This window comes from Ranitomeya imitator, chromosome 1, assembly GCF_032444005.1.
Source record: "Ranitomeya imitator isolate aRanImi1 chromosome 1, aRanImi1.pri, whole genome shotgun sequence".
NCBI classification, from domain to species: Eukaryota; Metazoa; Chordata; class Amphibia; order Anura; family Dendrobatidae; genus Ranitomeya; species Ranitomeya imitator.
The window spans coordinates 256705823-256720908 of NC_091282.1; positions in this window are offsets into that span (position 1 = coordinate 256705823).

Here is a 15086-nt window from a genome sequence, read left to right on the forward strand (position 1 = left end):
GAAATCCCCATTTTTCTTAATATGTAAACGAACTGTTAAGGACCTGACACAGATGTCCCTTAGAATAAGCTCTGGAGGCAGATTCTCAATAAACGAGCGTGTTACCAGTGTGATATGTAATGACTGACAGTCTGCTCTCCTGACGTACAAGTCTTACACTCGTAATACCTTCTTTAATTTAAAACAAGCTCAGATTCTTGTGAAGATTTATGTCCGGCCCACAGTCCTGAACAGCTCATGTACAGGTCCTTCTCAAAAAATTAGCATATAGTGTTAAATTTCATTATTTACCATAATGTAATGATTACAATTAAACTTTCATATATTATAGATTCATTATCCACCAACTGAAATTTGTCAGGTCTTTTATTGTTTTAATACTGATGATTTTGGCATACAACTCCTGATAACCCAAAAAACCTGTCTCAATAAATTAGCATATCAAGAAAAGGTTCTCTAAACGACCTATTACCCTAATCTTCTGAATCAACTAATTAACTCTAAACACATGCAAAAGATACCTGAGGCTTTTATAAACTCCCTGCCTGGTTCATTACTCAAAACCCCCATCATGGGTAAGACTAGCGACCTGACAGATGTCAAGAAGGCCATCATTGACACCCTCAAGCAAGAGGGTAAGACCCAGAAAGAAATTTCTCAACAAATAGGCTGTTCCCAGAGTGCTGTATCAAGGCACCTCAATGGTAAGTCTGTTGGAAGGAAACAATGTGGCAGAAAACGCTGTACAACGAGAAGAGGAGACCGGACCCTGAGGAAGATTGTGGAGAAGGACCGATTCCAGACCTTGGGGAACCTGAGGAAGCAGTGGACTGAGTCTGGTGTGGAAACATCCAGAGCCACCGTGCACAGGCGTGTGCAGGAAATGGGCTACAGGTGCCGCATTCCCCAGGTAAAGCCACTTTTGAACCATAAACAGCGGCAGAGGCGCCTGACCTGGGCTACAGAGAAGCAGCACTGGACTGTTGCTAAGTGGTCCCAAGTACTTTTTTCTGATGAAAGCAAATTTTGCATGTCATTCGGAAATCAAGGTTCCAAAGTCTGGAGGAAGACTGGGGAGAAGGAAATGCCAAAATGCCTGAAGTCCAGTGTCAAGTACCCACAGTCAGTGATGGTGTGGGGTGCCATGTCAGCTGCTGGTGTTGGTCCACTGTGTTTCATCAAGGGCAGCTTCCATCGGCTGAAATGCTTTATGGAGATGAAGATTTCATTTTTCAGCACGACCTGGCACCTGCTCACAGTGCCAAAACCACTGGTAAATGGTTTACTGACCATGGTATTACTGTGCTCAATTGGCCTGCCAACTCTCCTGACCTGAACCCCATAGAGAATCTGTGGGATATTGTGAAGAGAAAGTTGAGAGACGCAAGACCCAACACTCTGGATGAGCTTAAGGCCGCTATTGAAGCATCCTGGGCCTCCATAACATCTCAGCAGTGTCACAGGCTGATTGCCTCCATGCCACGCCGCATTGAAGCAGTCATTTCTGCCAAAGGATTCCCGACCAAGTATTGAGTGCATAACTGAACATTATTATTTGTTGTTTTTTTTGTTTGTTATTAAAAAACACTTTTATTTGATTGGATGGGTGAAATATGCTAATTTATTGAGACAGGTTTTTTGGGTTATCAGGAGTTGTATGCCAAAATCATCAGTATTAAAACAATAAAAGACCTGACAAATTTCAGTTGGTGGATAATGAATCTATAATATATGAAAGTTTAATTGTAATCATTACATTATGGTAAATAATGAAATTTAACACTATATGCTAATTTTTTGAGAAGGACCTGTACATATTGAGAAAAATGTGGATTTCTCTGGAATAAGACATCGGATTGGAGATATCAAGATATCATTTTATTTAACTTTTTATGACCTACATGCCCATACACATGGCTTAAGAAGGTTAACCCCACCGACAGATTCCCTTTAATACATTTAGGCCCCGATTCAGCAAAACAATTTTTCGAGAATTCAGACGTTAATTGCTTTGAAAAGTCGCAACGTTTTGGCACAACTCGGAGTTGCAGAAAAATGTAGCAATTTAGTGTCTTCACTCCAGTTTCTCCCAGCTCTGCCAAAATGGGTGGATCTGGGACCATTACAGAGCGTGGCGCCACAGCTCATCCAATTCATGACAAGCTGTGGTGTTCCTATTTCCAGAACTCTTACTCCAGTTGGGGACAGGAGTAATATTTCTGGAATGGCACAAGGTTGCAGACCACAGAAGAGAAGACTGCCCATTTCCGCTGCCATGGAGGTATTCCCCAAATTCTGGCCCAGGATAGCACTAATCTTTTTGCCCAGCTGTAGTTAACAATCTAACCTCTGTCAGCAATCCACAATGAATATCTTACATTATTCAGGAAATATCATAATGTCTTCTCTGTGGTGGTCAGAATCTATTAAAACGAATGAATCTCATATCTTATCTTTAGAGGAAAGACCATTTTTCATCACCAAAGTTAAGCTGCACTTTACCAAATCACTATATTACAGTTTTTACATGACCAATGACGCTAGTGGGAAGTTCTTCCCTGTATTTAAGAGCATTGGTAAAGGACTTGTCCACTATACTGTATAAAGCGATTTTTTTTATTTGCAAGCAGAAATGCTATAAAATAACATAAAAAAAAAACAGGCAAATATTTCCCACTCCTGTAATCCCTCTCTCCATTCTGATAGTCCCCGATTACTTTGATGCAGTTGATTACATGCTGCCTACCCACAAGACCTCTGCAGTCAATCACTGGACTCTGTTGGCCACAAGACCTCTGCAGTCAATCACTGGACTCTGTTGGCCACAAGACCTCTGCAGTCAATCACTGGACTCTATTGGCCACAAGACCTCTGCAGTCAATCACTGGACTCTGTTGGCCACAAGACCTCTGCAGTCAATCACTGGACTCTATTGGCCACAAGACCTCTGCAGTCAATCACTGGACTCTGTTGGCCACAAGACCTCTGCAGTCAATCACTAGACTCTATTGGCCACAAGACCTCTGCAGTCAATCACTGGACTCTGTTGGCCACAAGACCTCTGCAGTCAATCACTGGACTCTATTGGCCACAAGACCTCTGCAGTCAATCACTGGACTCTGTTGGCCACAAAGGGAGAAACTGAAACTTCTTTTTTTATTTTACAGAATTTCTATCCTGCACAACCCCCTTTGACATTGCACAACCTGTAACAGCACATGTAGTAGTGGAGACAAAGCTTATTTTATTTATTAATATAATTGGTCTGTAACCCCTTCACTCCTAAGCCAGTTTTCACCTTCCTCAGAAGGCCAATTTTTACAATTCTGACCACTGTCACTTTATGGGGTAATAACTCTGGAACGCTTCAACAAATCTCAGTGATTCTGATATTGTTTTCATGACAAATTATACGTCATGTTAAGGTACATTTAGTATGATATTTTTTGCGTTTATTTGTGAAAGTATTAAAATTTTGTCAAAAAAATTAGCAATTTTCAAACTTTAATTTTTATGCCCCTAAATCAGAGATATATCATAGAAAACAATTAATAAACAACATTTCCCGTATGTCTACGTCACATCAGCATAATTTTTTAAACATAGTTTTTCTTTGATAGGAAATTGGAAAGGTTAAGGCTATGTGCACACTTTGCGGATTTTGCTGCGGATCCGCAGCAGTTTCCCATGAGTTTACAGTACAATGTAAACCTATGGGAAACAAACAACGCTGTACACATGCTGTGGAAAAAAACGCGTGGAAACGCAGCGGATTACATTCCGCAGCGGATTACATTCCGCAGCATGTCACTTCTTTTCTGCGGATTTTCACCTGCTCCAATAGGAAAATGCAGATGAAAATCCGCATAAGAAACCGCAGTAAAAACCGCGATAAATCCGCAGTAAAAACCGCAACGGGTTTTCACTGCGGATTTTGGAATTCCGCTGCAGAAAATTCCGCAGTGGAATCCGCAAAGTGTGCACATAGCCTAAAAGCTTCAGTAATTTCTACTTTTTCAATCAAAATGTACAAAACCTTGTATTTTAAGTACCACATCATGTTTAAGTAACTTTGAGGGGCCTATGTGACAGAAAATACCCAAAAGTGAAAACATTTTCAAATCTGCACCCCTCAGAGTGCTCAAAACAACATTCAAGAAGTTCATTAACCGTTTAGGTGCTTCAAAGGAAGTAAAGCAATGTGGAAGGGAAAAATGAACATTTTAATTTTTCCCACAAAAATGTTCCTTTAGCCCCAAATGTTTAACTTTCACAAGGATAAGTTAAAAAAAATAAAAGATACAATTTTTGTGCAATTTCTCCTGAGGACGCTGGTATCCCATATATCCAAATCAAATATAGAATCACTGCACTCAGTAGAGAGGTATGCTTTCAAGTGGATGAATTTTATTTACGGTGATACTAGTATCGGTATCCCATATGTGGTGGTAAACTGCTGTATGACAGGGTATGGAAGAGAAGGAGCGTCATTGGACTAATGGAGAGCAAAATTGCAAAATTGGCTGGAAAAGATAGTGGACGCCATGTTGTGTTTGCAAAGTCCCTGATGTGCCTAAACAGTGAAAACCCACTACAAGTGACACCAATTTGGAAATTATACCCTCAAGGAATTTATCGAAAGGTATGGTGAGCACTTTGAACCTGCAGTTGCTTCACAGAATTTTATAACATTGAGCCATGAAAATGAAAAAACACATTTTTCACAAAATTATTTTGCTTTATATAATATTGGGCGGTGAAGAAAAACTAATTACATTTTTAGTACTAAACTGTTGTTTTAGCCCCAAGTTTTTCATTTTTGTGAGGGCTAACAGGAAAACATGGACCTCGCAGTTTTTTTGTTTGCAATTTGTACAACAATACCGTACATGTAATTGGTAACTACTTTTGAGGCACACTGCAAAGCTCAGAAGGGTGGGCGCGCCATATTATAGTGTAGATTTTGCGGGAATGGTTTGCAGGAGCTATGTCACATTGGCAGCACCCGAGGTAGCAGAACCCCCCATAAGTGACCCAATTGTTCAAACCATGTCTCAAATAATCTAAGGGTGCAGTGATCATGTGTAAAATGGCACCAAAATTTGTCACACAATTTCTGCTGAATGTGGCAAAACCTATTATGTGGCAGTACAGTACTGCTTAGCCACATGGCGAGGCTCAGACAGGAAGGGGTCTGAATTGCGTATTTTCACGGAAATCCCGGCATGAGCGCTCAGCTCGCCATATTTTGAGAGCTATAATTTTTATATATTTCTGCTGACAGTCATGTGGGGGCTTGTTTTTTGAGGGACGAGTTGACGGGGTATTTTTTTTTTTTAATTTGTTCAAAAATTCTATTCCAATTTTTGGGAAGGCAAAATGAATAAAAAGCAACAATTTAGGAACTGTTTAGTTGGAGTTATTTTTATTCCACTCACTATGTGGTGACCAGAATTTTTCTGGTCTGTACGATTACAGGGATATCACATTTATATAATTTTTTTATGCTTTGCTGCTTTCATACAATGAAAACAATTTTGTAAAAAAAAATTGTTTCTGCATTGCTATATTGTGTGAGCAATAAACTTTTATATTTTTCCGCTGATGGAGCTGTACGGTGGCTTGTTTTTTTTTGCGCGACAAGATTTTTCAGTTATACCATTTTTATTTACAGTGGCTTGCAAAAGTATTCAACATGCTTTTCTATCTCGCAACCTTGAATTTCACTGTTCTTTTTTAGAATGTGCATCAGTTCATGTAAAGAACATGCCTACAACTGTGAACATTTGGTTTTCTTTTTTTGTGACGCAAACAACAAATAGGACAACATAACTGAGAACTAGTGATGAGCGAGTATACTCGTTACTCGAGATTTCCCGAGCATGGTCGGGTGGTCTCCGAGTATTTCGGAGTGGTCGAAGATTTAGTTTATTTTGACGCAGCTGCATTATTTGCGGCTGCTAGACAGCTTTATTACATTACCCCCACATTTATTCAAGTTGTCTAGCAGCCGCAAATCACATAAACTAAATCTCTGAGCATGGCAAAATACTCAGAGACCACCCAAGCATGCTCGGGAAGTCTCGAGTAACAAGTATACTCGCTCATCACTACTGAGAATGTCAGCGTGCATAACTATTCACCCCCGAGGTCTGTACTTTGTAGAGCCTCCTTTTTCAACAGTTACAGCGGCAAATTGCTTTAGATACAGTAAGTCTATATGAGCTTTCCACATCTTGCCAATGGGATTTTTCACCATTCCTCAAGGCAAAACTGCTCCAGCTCCATCAGGTTAACAGCAATCTTCAAGTTTGACCACACATTCTCAATTGGATTAAGGTCCGGGCTTTGACAAGACCATTCCAAAACATTTCCACATTTCCCCTTAAATCACTCTAGTGTTGCTTTAGCAGTATGCTTTGGGTCTTTGTCTTGTTGGAAGGTGAAATCATGGACTTGAGTGCAACAAGTTTTGCTCAAGAATATCCATGTATTTCGCACCATCCAGTTTCCCCTCAACATGGACTATTTTCTCTGTCCCTGCTGCCTGAAAACATTTCCGCAGCTTGAAGCTGCCACCACCATGTTTCACTATGGGGATGGTGTTCTTGGGGTGATGAACTGTGTTGGTTCGGTGCTAAACGTAGCATTTACCTTTTTGGCCAAAAAGTTAAATTTTAGTCTCACCTGACCACAGCACCTTCCTCCATACATTTGGTGAGTCCCCACATGTCTTTTGGTAAACTCAAAATGAGCCTTACAATTTTTGTGTGTAAGTAAAAGTGTTTTTTCTGCCCAATGTTCCATAAAGAAAGGCCACCTCTATGAAGTGAATGGCTTATTGTGGCTGTATGGACAGATACTCCAGTCTCTGCTTGGGAATTCTGTAGCTTCTTCAGGGATACCTTTGGTCTCTGCTGCCTCTTTGATTAATGCCCTTCTTGCTTGGGATGAGAGTTTTGGTGGGTGGCCCTCTCTTGGCAGGTTTGTTGTGGTACCATTTCATGATAATGGATTTGATGGTGCTCCAGGGGATCATCAGAGATTGGAATATTTTATTATAACCAAACCCTGACTTTTACTTCTCAACAACTTCGTCTCTGACTTGTTTCAGGACCCTTTTTTTTTCCTTCCTGTTGTTTGGTTAGGCCGAGTTCACACTGCGTTCAGTGTTTCCGTTAAATGGACTACGTTACACCGCGGCATAATGTAGTCCGTTAACGCCGCCATTGAATGCAATGACGGACGCATCGCTAGCACACGCTCACAATGGGCGAGCGCTAGCGATGTGCCATCATTGAGTGACGTACCCGAGACACGGGCTGCGTTTCTGGGTCCGTCACTGCTAGCGCAGATGGAGCTAGCAGATGCTCCATCTGCGCTAGCACTGTGCCAAAGTCGGCACTTGCGTTAGCGCAGTCCATTTAACGTATGTGTTGAACGGACTGCACTAACGCAATGTGAACCTGGCCTTAGTTATGCCTTTTGCTTAATGTTAATCAACTGCAATCGGCACTAGCTCTGATTGTGGGCATTGCTGCAGGGTGTCAGCTCTCTTATAGTGCTGACATCTGCTTTTGATCAAACCGGCGCTTGGAGTGAGCCCGCACAGTCATCACACCACATATGTGTTTGCGGGAACTCACCTTCCGTGGTGCCTGTCTCATGAGCAGCTCATAGATCCGTAGTCTCCATATTTCTTGGTTTTTGGGTAGAGCGGGCTCTCCTCCTTGAGTGACAATTATGATGAATAGTATACCTGTAGTTGTTAGTAGGACTATAAAGCTCAGCACAAGTTCTGCTGTAACACATTCAGCCACCAGTGGTTTGTTCTTAAAGGTACCTTCACACTAAACGATATCACTAGCAATCCGTGACGTTGCAGCATCGTCGCTAGCGATATCGTTTAGTTTGACACACAGCAGCGATCAGAATCCTGCTGTGATGTCGTTGGTCGGGGCTAGAGGGCCAGACCTTTCTTTGGTCGCTGGCTCTCCCGCTGACATCGCTGGATCGGCGTGTGTGACACCGATCCAGCGATGTCTTCACTGGTAACCAGGGTAAACATCGGGTAACTAAGCGCAGGGCCGCGCTTAGTAACCCGATGTTTACCCTGGTTACCATCCTAAAAGTAAAAAAAACAAACAGTACATACTTACCTAACGCTGTCTGTCCTCCAGCGCTGTGCTCTGCACTCCTCCTGTACTGGCTGTGAGCGTAGGTCAGCCGGAAAGCAGAGCGGTGATGTCACCGCTCTGCTTTCCGGCCGCTGTGCTCACACAGACAGTACAGGAGGAGTGCAGAGCACAGCGCTGGAAGACAGACAGCGTTAGGTAAGTATGTAGTGTTTGTTTTTTTTACTTTTAGGATGGTAACCAGGGTAAACATCGGGTTACTAAGCGCGGCCCTGCGCTTAGTTACCCGATGTTTACCCTGGTTACCTGCATCGTTGGTCGCTGGAGAGCGGTCTGTGTGACAGCTCTCCAGCGACCAAACAGCGATGCTGCAGCGATCCGGATCGTTGTCTGTATCGCTGCAGCGTCGCTTAATGTGAAGGGGCCTTTAGTCTACACTGTATTTACATATAGAGATAACAGGGCATTTGAACATGCACACAGCTAGGCAGAGGCAGTGTGAGTCATGGAGCTGGGTTCCTAGGATTGTGATTCTACAGGATTGATAGGAGCAATTGATAAGAGAAAGATTTCTAACAGCAGCTCTTCAGAATCTGAAGTGGTAGTTGAACAGCTAACAGCTGTATAGAAATAAGCTGACTGGTATGTTAAGAGTTAACCCCTCTCCTGTAATGTAACTGCTACTTACTCTCACAGGCATTACTAGCTGAGCTAGATAAAAACCAGCTATACTCTATGAAAGAAGCTCTCACTGCAGAATAACAACAGATAGAAAAAGTAAATCAAATGAAAATTTGCTTATTTTCATACTGTCTAGTAAAATAAAATTTTAGAATACCACTTGATGTGGTTAGTTCCTGTGATTATACCTATCCAGAAGTCAGTGTGAAGGGAGGAGGGATACAGATGAGTTGACAACAAAAAGATGCAGAGTTGTTTGCAATTACACTCAGCTCCGCTGTACAAACCATTCCTCACACTGACTGCCATGAGATAAACACTAAAATTTTTGTAGTCACGCTTATCTCCGCTGTATTCAACACATTATTTGCAGAGGTCAATGAGGAAAGGAGGGATGCCTATCATCATGTCTGACAGGAGAAAGCATGATCTTCTGACCTTCTGGGGGGGTGTTCTTATTTCCCCTGTATGAAGCTTCTTGTTCGTGATTGGTCAACGTCGTGCAGGGAACGACACGGGCATGGGATTTCTATAAATCCCATCCACTGTGCTTGTACTGTACTACATAATGTTTTAAATGTAGCATGAGTGTAATATGTCTTATATGCTGCTATTTCCAATCGTGGGCATGTACTCTTACATTACCGGTAAGTATGGATGAGGAGTGCAGTATCTTCCATCGTTCAGGACTAATTCTGTTTAATAGTGAAGAGGATTATCATTTGGTCATAACTGTGATCAGTTAGGTCTGTGGGTAACACACACTCTTTCGGCTTCAGTAGGTTTTTTCCTCTTGAAGTAATTTAACAATGAGGCAGTGGTAGTAAGAGCTGATCGTAGAGAGCAGTAATGTGGCCTCGGGCAACAGATGAATATTTAGAATGGTGTTGGGTCACATCAGAACAAAGCAAAGTTTTACAGCAGTTTTCATTATCCTTTAGTATTCAGACTACAATTAAATGTTAAGACTTCACTACATTTAACACTAGAAGTCCCAGAGAAGGGTCATTTGACATTTCTACCTTTGAAACCCAGAGAAGGGTCAAATGACCTAAAGGATTTTATCTATAGCTTATCTTATCTCTATTCACTGTCTTTTGTTCTGTAATTAAGGCCATTACTGTTGCACCACAGGAGGTTGTTTGCTGTTTTCCATCTAGTTTACCCATGTAGTTTCAAGTTAGTTCTGTTCAGTTTATTGTATTTGATAATATAAAGACTATACATATTGTATTTAGTTTAGTATTATTTGTGCAAAAAAGCGCTGAAACAATTAATCATTTTTTATATATTTTAAATAGAGAATTAGAAATTTTAGAGCAAGGTACAGCTGTGAGTAATGACCAGAAGCATTTGTGTCTAAGGCTATGTGCACACTTTGCGGATTCCACTGCGGATTTTTCCACAGCGGAATTCCAAAATCCGCAGTGAAAACCCGTTGCGGTTTTTACTGCGGATTTATCACGTTTTTTACTGCGGTTTCTTCTGCGGATTTTCATCTGCAGTTTCCTATTGGAGCAGGTGAAAATCCGCAGAAAAGAAGTGACATGCTGCGGAATGTAATCTGCAGCGTTTCCGCGTGGATTTTTCCACAGCATGTGCACAGCGTTTTTTGTTTCCCATAAGTTTACATTGTACTGTAAACTCAAGGGAAACTGCTGCGGATCCGCAGCGGTCAAAGGTACCGTTACATGTTACGATCTCGTCGACGATATAGTTAGAAATGTCACGTGATCACATCGTTCATGCAATCAGTTTCACATCGTCCAAGAGGCGTCACATGCAACTATCTTGTTAACAATGTAAATTTTGGCTCCGCGTTAGCCTCATTGCAAACGTTTGCAGAACGATTTTTCACAATGGCAGGAATAGGAGAATTTAGACCAAAATCGTTCATCTCAGCGTTACACTGAACGATGCTGCACATCTTCTGACACATAATTGGACGAGGATCGTCAGATTTGAGATCCTGACCTCAAATCTACGATTAGCGATCCAACGATGTGTTCGTCTGATATCTTCACGTTACACGCAACAATGTGAAAACGACATTGCATGAACGACGTGATCATGTGACATTTTCAAACGATATCGTCAACGAGATCGTAACGTGTAACTGTACCTTTAGGCCTCAATCACACTAGCGAAAAAAAATCGCAGCATGTTCATTCTTGTGCAAATTTGGCGTGAAAAAAATTCGCACAAGAGGACTGAAATTTTAGTGTGAAAAATATACAAAAGAACAACTGTTATTTGTTTTGATGCTTTTTATTTTTTTTTAAAAACCAATAAGATTTTTTTTTCACTAAAGGGTTATTTCACACCAACATCAAACAAATAGTCACATTTTCAAGATGAGCAGTGTATAAGCGGCATGGCCAAACAAATGTGATCAAACAGTGAACAAGAAAACAATATAATCAAATTATACAACAGAGAGGGATGTTGGTGGAGGAGTGGGAAAAGGGGAGGGTGGAAAGGGTAAAGACAAATACATGGGGGTAGGGGAGTAAAGGAGCACGCATCAAAGGATGCTTTTTATTTTTGTTATAAAAATGTTAAAAAAATACAAGGAATGAAACAATTCCACACATATTTTCCATAGGCTGCAGTGGGGGGCTGTGTGTGTGTGAGTGGCATGTCCTTGTGTGACCAGCATTTCAGCACTCACTCAGCAGTCTGTCTGAATATGTCGGAACATACCTGGCACTGCCTGGGTATGTCCCTGGTACATTTGCCACACGTGTATTTGTAGCAGTCAACACATCTCTCAGTTGCACAATTGTTCGTTCATCGATGGTTGACCTGACACTTCACCCTTTTGCCAGGGCTAGGTGTGGAAGGAAGTTGCCAAAGGAGTTTCTCCTTGCATGCTTTCTTTTCAGTCACATGACGGCCACCTAACTCTTTTGCAAGCTCAACCAGGAAGTCCACCCGTCTCTCCTGCACCCCAGTGCATGCCTGATAAAGAACATGAGCATTGAGTGCTGCCATGTCAATCATGTTGTAGAACACGGCGACTGGCCATCTCCGTGTTCCTGCACGCACGCTGTACTCCCGCACCATTTGGTCCATTACATCCACACCGCACTTTGTGTGGTTGTATTGTGTGACCGTGTTTGGCTTCCTTTTGTTGGTATCCTCAGTCTCAACCACGCTGTGCATGCTGCTGAGAATGTAGACGGCCTTCTTTCTTTTGGGTGCATACACTGTCAGTGTGGCACCCGTGGTTGAAAACACCTGAGTGGTGAATTCAGTGCGGTCCATCTGTCTAGCGGATTGAGGAATTTCCCGGCGACTCTTGTTGACTGTGCCGAGGATAGTGGTTTCCCGGCTAAGCAGTCGTTGTGCAAGTGACAATGATGTAAAGAAATTGTCCGTGCTTACAGTTCTGCGGTTTCGGGTCATAGTGGCAATGATCTTTGGGTTTCCCAGGTTTGCGGACCAGCTGTCACGTAGTGATGGAACCTTGGTCACCCCCCGCAAGATAACGAGTGAAATAAATGCCATTAGTTCCGGGAGACCCATGAACCAATCCACCTGCTCCGTGTGACGTGCATGTTGAGTAGTCCATTCTTCAATGCTACGAAGCATGTCAAGACTGATAAAACAGAGGAAGCTCTGTAGGCGACTCTGGACACTTCGTCTGGCCTTAGCACTTGGCTCTCCATCTGTAGGGTATGGTTCTATTGGGGTCAAATGGAGATGTTTCCCCACTTGTACTTCATGCCACACTGTGCCATCTTTTGCGGTCTCTGTCGGCTCACTCGCCAACCGAGCTCTCTTTTTTGGTAGAGGCGGAGTCTCCTCATCTGCAAGATAAATAATTTCAAGTAAACATTTTGTTTTGGTTCAAAATAAAAAAGAGAGTCAGGAAATAAAAAAGGTAACTCACACTGCCTTTTTTGGCATCCTCTTCTGTCCATTTTTGAAACAAGCAGAACAGGGTCACTTTTGGCCCCCATGCACCGTGGGTGATGTCCATGTGCTATCCATGAATCCACAGATAGCGCTGTCTGCTGTCACCACATAATCACCTCCCTCCAGCGCCTCTTCTCCTCTCACTTCCTGTTCACTCTTGGGCTCAGTGAAGTGAATATTCATAGCCTAATGAGTGGCACCGGAAGTGAGAGGAACTGTCAGCGCTGGACTGAGGTAAATATGAAATTCTTTATTTTTAGGCTTTTCACTTTCCTCCGTGGTCCGTGCACACGGAAGTCACATGGATGACATCTGTATGCATGGACGTTTTCGACAAAAAGCGGTCCGTGCTTCCGCAAAACAACGGACATGTCTCTGTGTGGAGCAGACGGACACGCATGTGCTCCACACAGAGACACAGTTCGTGCGGAATGGAGCCATAGGGGAACCTGTGTCCCGTATGTCCGTGCCTACGGCATGTGTCAGCACAGACCCCACATGTGCCGGTTGAAGGACTATGCCTTCTCCATCTGAGTCTGAAGGGTTTGTGTTGCTCAGAATCAGTTCCAATGCCTCTTCAATAGTGTGCCTTCTCTCCATTTTCTTCCCTGTGAACAAAATAGGTTTCTCCCCCACAGCACATAAAGCTGCATGCAAATTTGCTAATGCAATGCAGCTGGGGGGGGGGCAGACACTCAGGAGCAGCTGATATTCTTTCTTTCTTGTGAGCAGCAACCCCCACACTCAGGAATAGCTTGCATTCTTCTGTTTACACACTCTTATCTTAGATAATCCCCCCTACAGATTCCTCAGGCAAGAGCACATTTACAAATGAAAGGATGCTAATTAAGGTGTCAATATGGACTGAGGGTCATTTGACCCTCTCTCAGGACTTCAGGGGGGATCTTGAAATTCCCGGGACTTCTAGTGTTAAAGAGTTTTCACAGAAAGAACGTATATCACCTAAGTGATAGCTTTATGACCAGTGGGGGCCAACGTTGTCATCTACATGGATTAGTATGACTGGGGTCCCAGTTTCCTGTGCTTATGGAGCATTGTTGAACATATGCAACCACTGCCTTGCCATTCACTGTATGTAGTGGTGGTCACACAGGCTCATTACCACTCCATTCAGACCAGGAGCTTTGGACCCTCCTCCTTCCCCTTTTCATGATCATGGGGTCTCAGAAGCCAGATCCCCAGCAATCATTCAGTTGTCATCTTCGCTACATCCCCGTTACTATGAATTTTGTAAGCCCATGGGAAAGAAAACACAATGGGCTCAGGCACTTTTCATAGTTTCTTGTAGCTAAAGCAGGCAAGGGGTTTCAGTCATCGTTGGAGTCTCAGGCAGTTCAGCACTCCCCAAGGCAGTGATGCGCATGGCCCTCAAAAGCTTCTGGGACCCAGAATATAGGATTCCAGTCTGTAATCGTACAGCTGAACAAATAATAGTTTGTAGCATGTGTCTCCAATGGCATCCATTTAACATAAATGGATGTGAACAAAACCTTTGTGCACTGAAGTATGGCATCTCTGCATGAAGCAAAATGTTTCCACTAGATTTTTTCAAAACCTAAAAGCTTAGAATGGACCCATATATTTTTAGGTATGCGGAGAACTTGTTCAGAACCATAATACAGTCCTTTTAATGCAAATCTGTCAGCAGCATTTCACCCCCCAACTATTTATACCTGCATGTAACTCTTCATAGACAAGTCCAGCAATACCTTTACGTGCCCGGTCTGAGGAATCAGCTTTGAATTGAGGTCTAAGAGCTATTTGCAGATGTGAATCTTCTGTCACTCCAGCTCCATTCTCCGCCCAGCACCACCTTTTCCTGCTTGAGGCTGTGTGCACACGTTGCGTTTTTTTTTGCGGTTTTTCCCGATAAAAACGCTATAAAACCGCAAAAAAACCGCATACAATAAGCATCCCTTCATTTAGAATGAATTCCGCATGTTTTGTGTACATACGTTTTTTTCCGCGAAAAAAATGCATCGCGGTAAAAAACGCAGCATGTTCATTAATTTTGCGTTTTTTTTTGCGGATTTCCCACTTCAAAATGCATTGGGAAGTGTCCGGAAAAAACCACGGCAAAAACGCGGTAAAAACGCATGCTTTTTTTTTGCGGATTTCTTGCAGAAAATGTCCGTTTTTTTCGCCTGACTGACTGACGGCCTCTATACTGACTTTAGGCAAAGGAGCAGACAGTCAAGCATGAGTAGGCAGTGCTTGGGCACGGAATAGAGTTGGAGTGACAGAGGCTTCAGATCTACCATAGCCCTTCAGCATCATTGGCATATCAATTTACTGATTTTACAGTAACAGAAGAACAGACTGGCCATG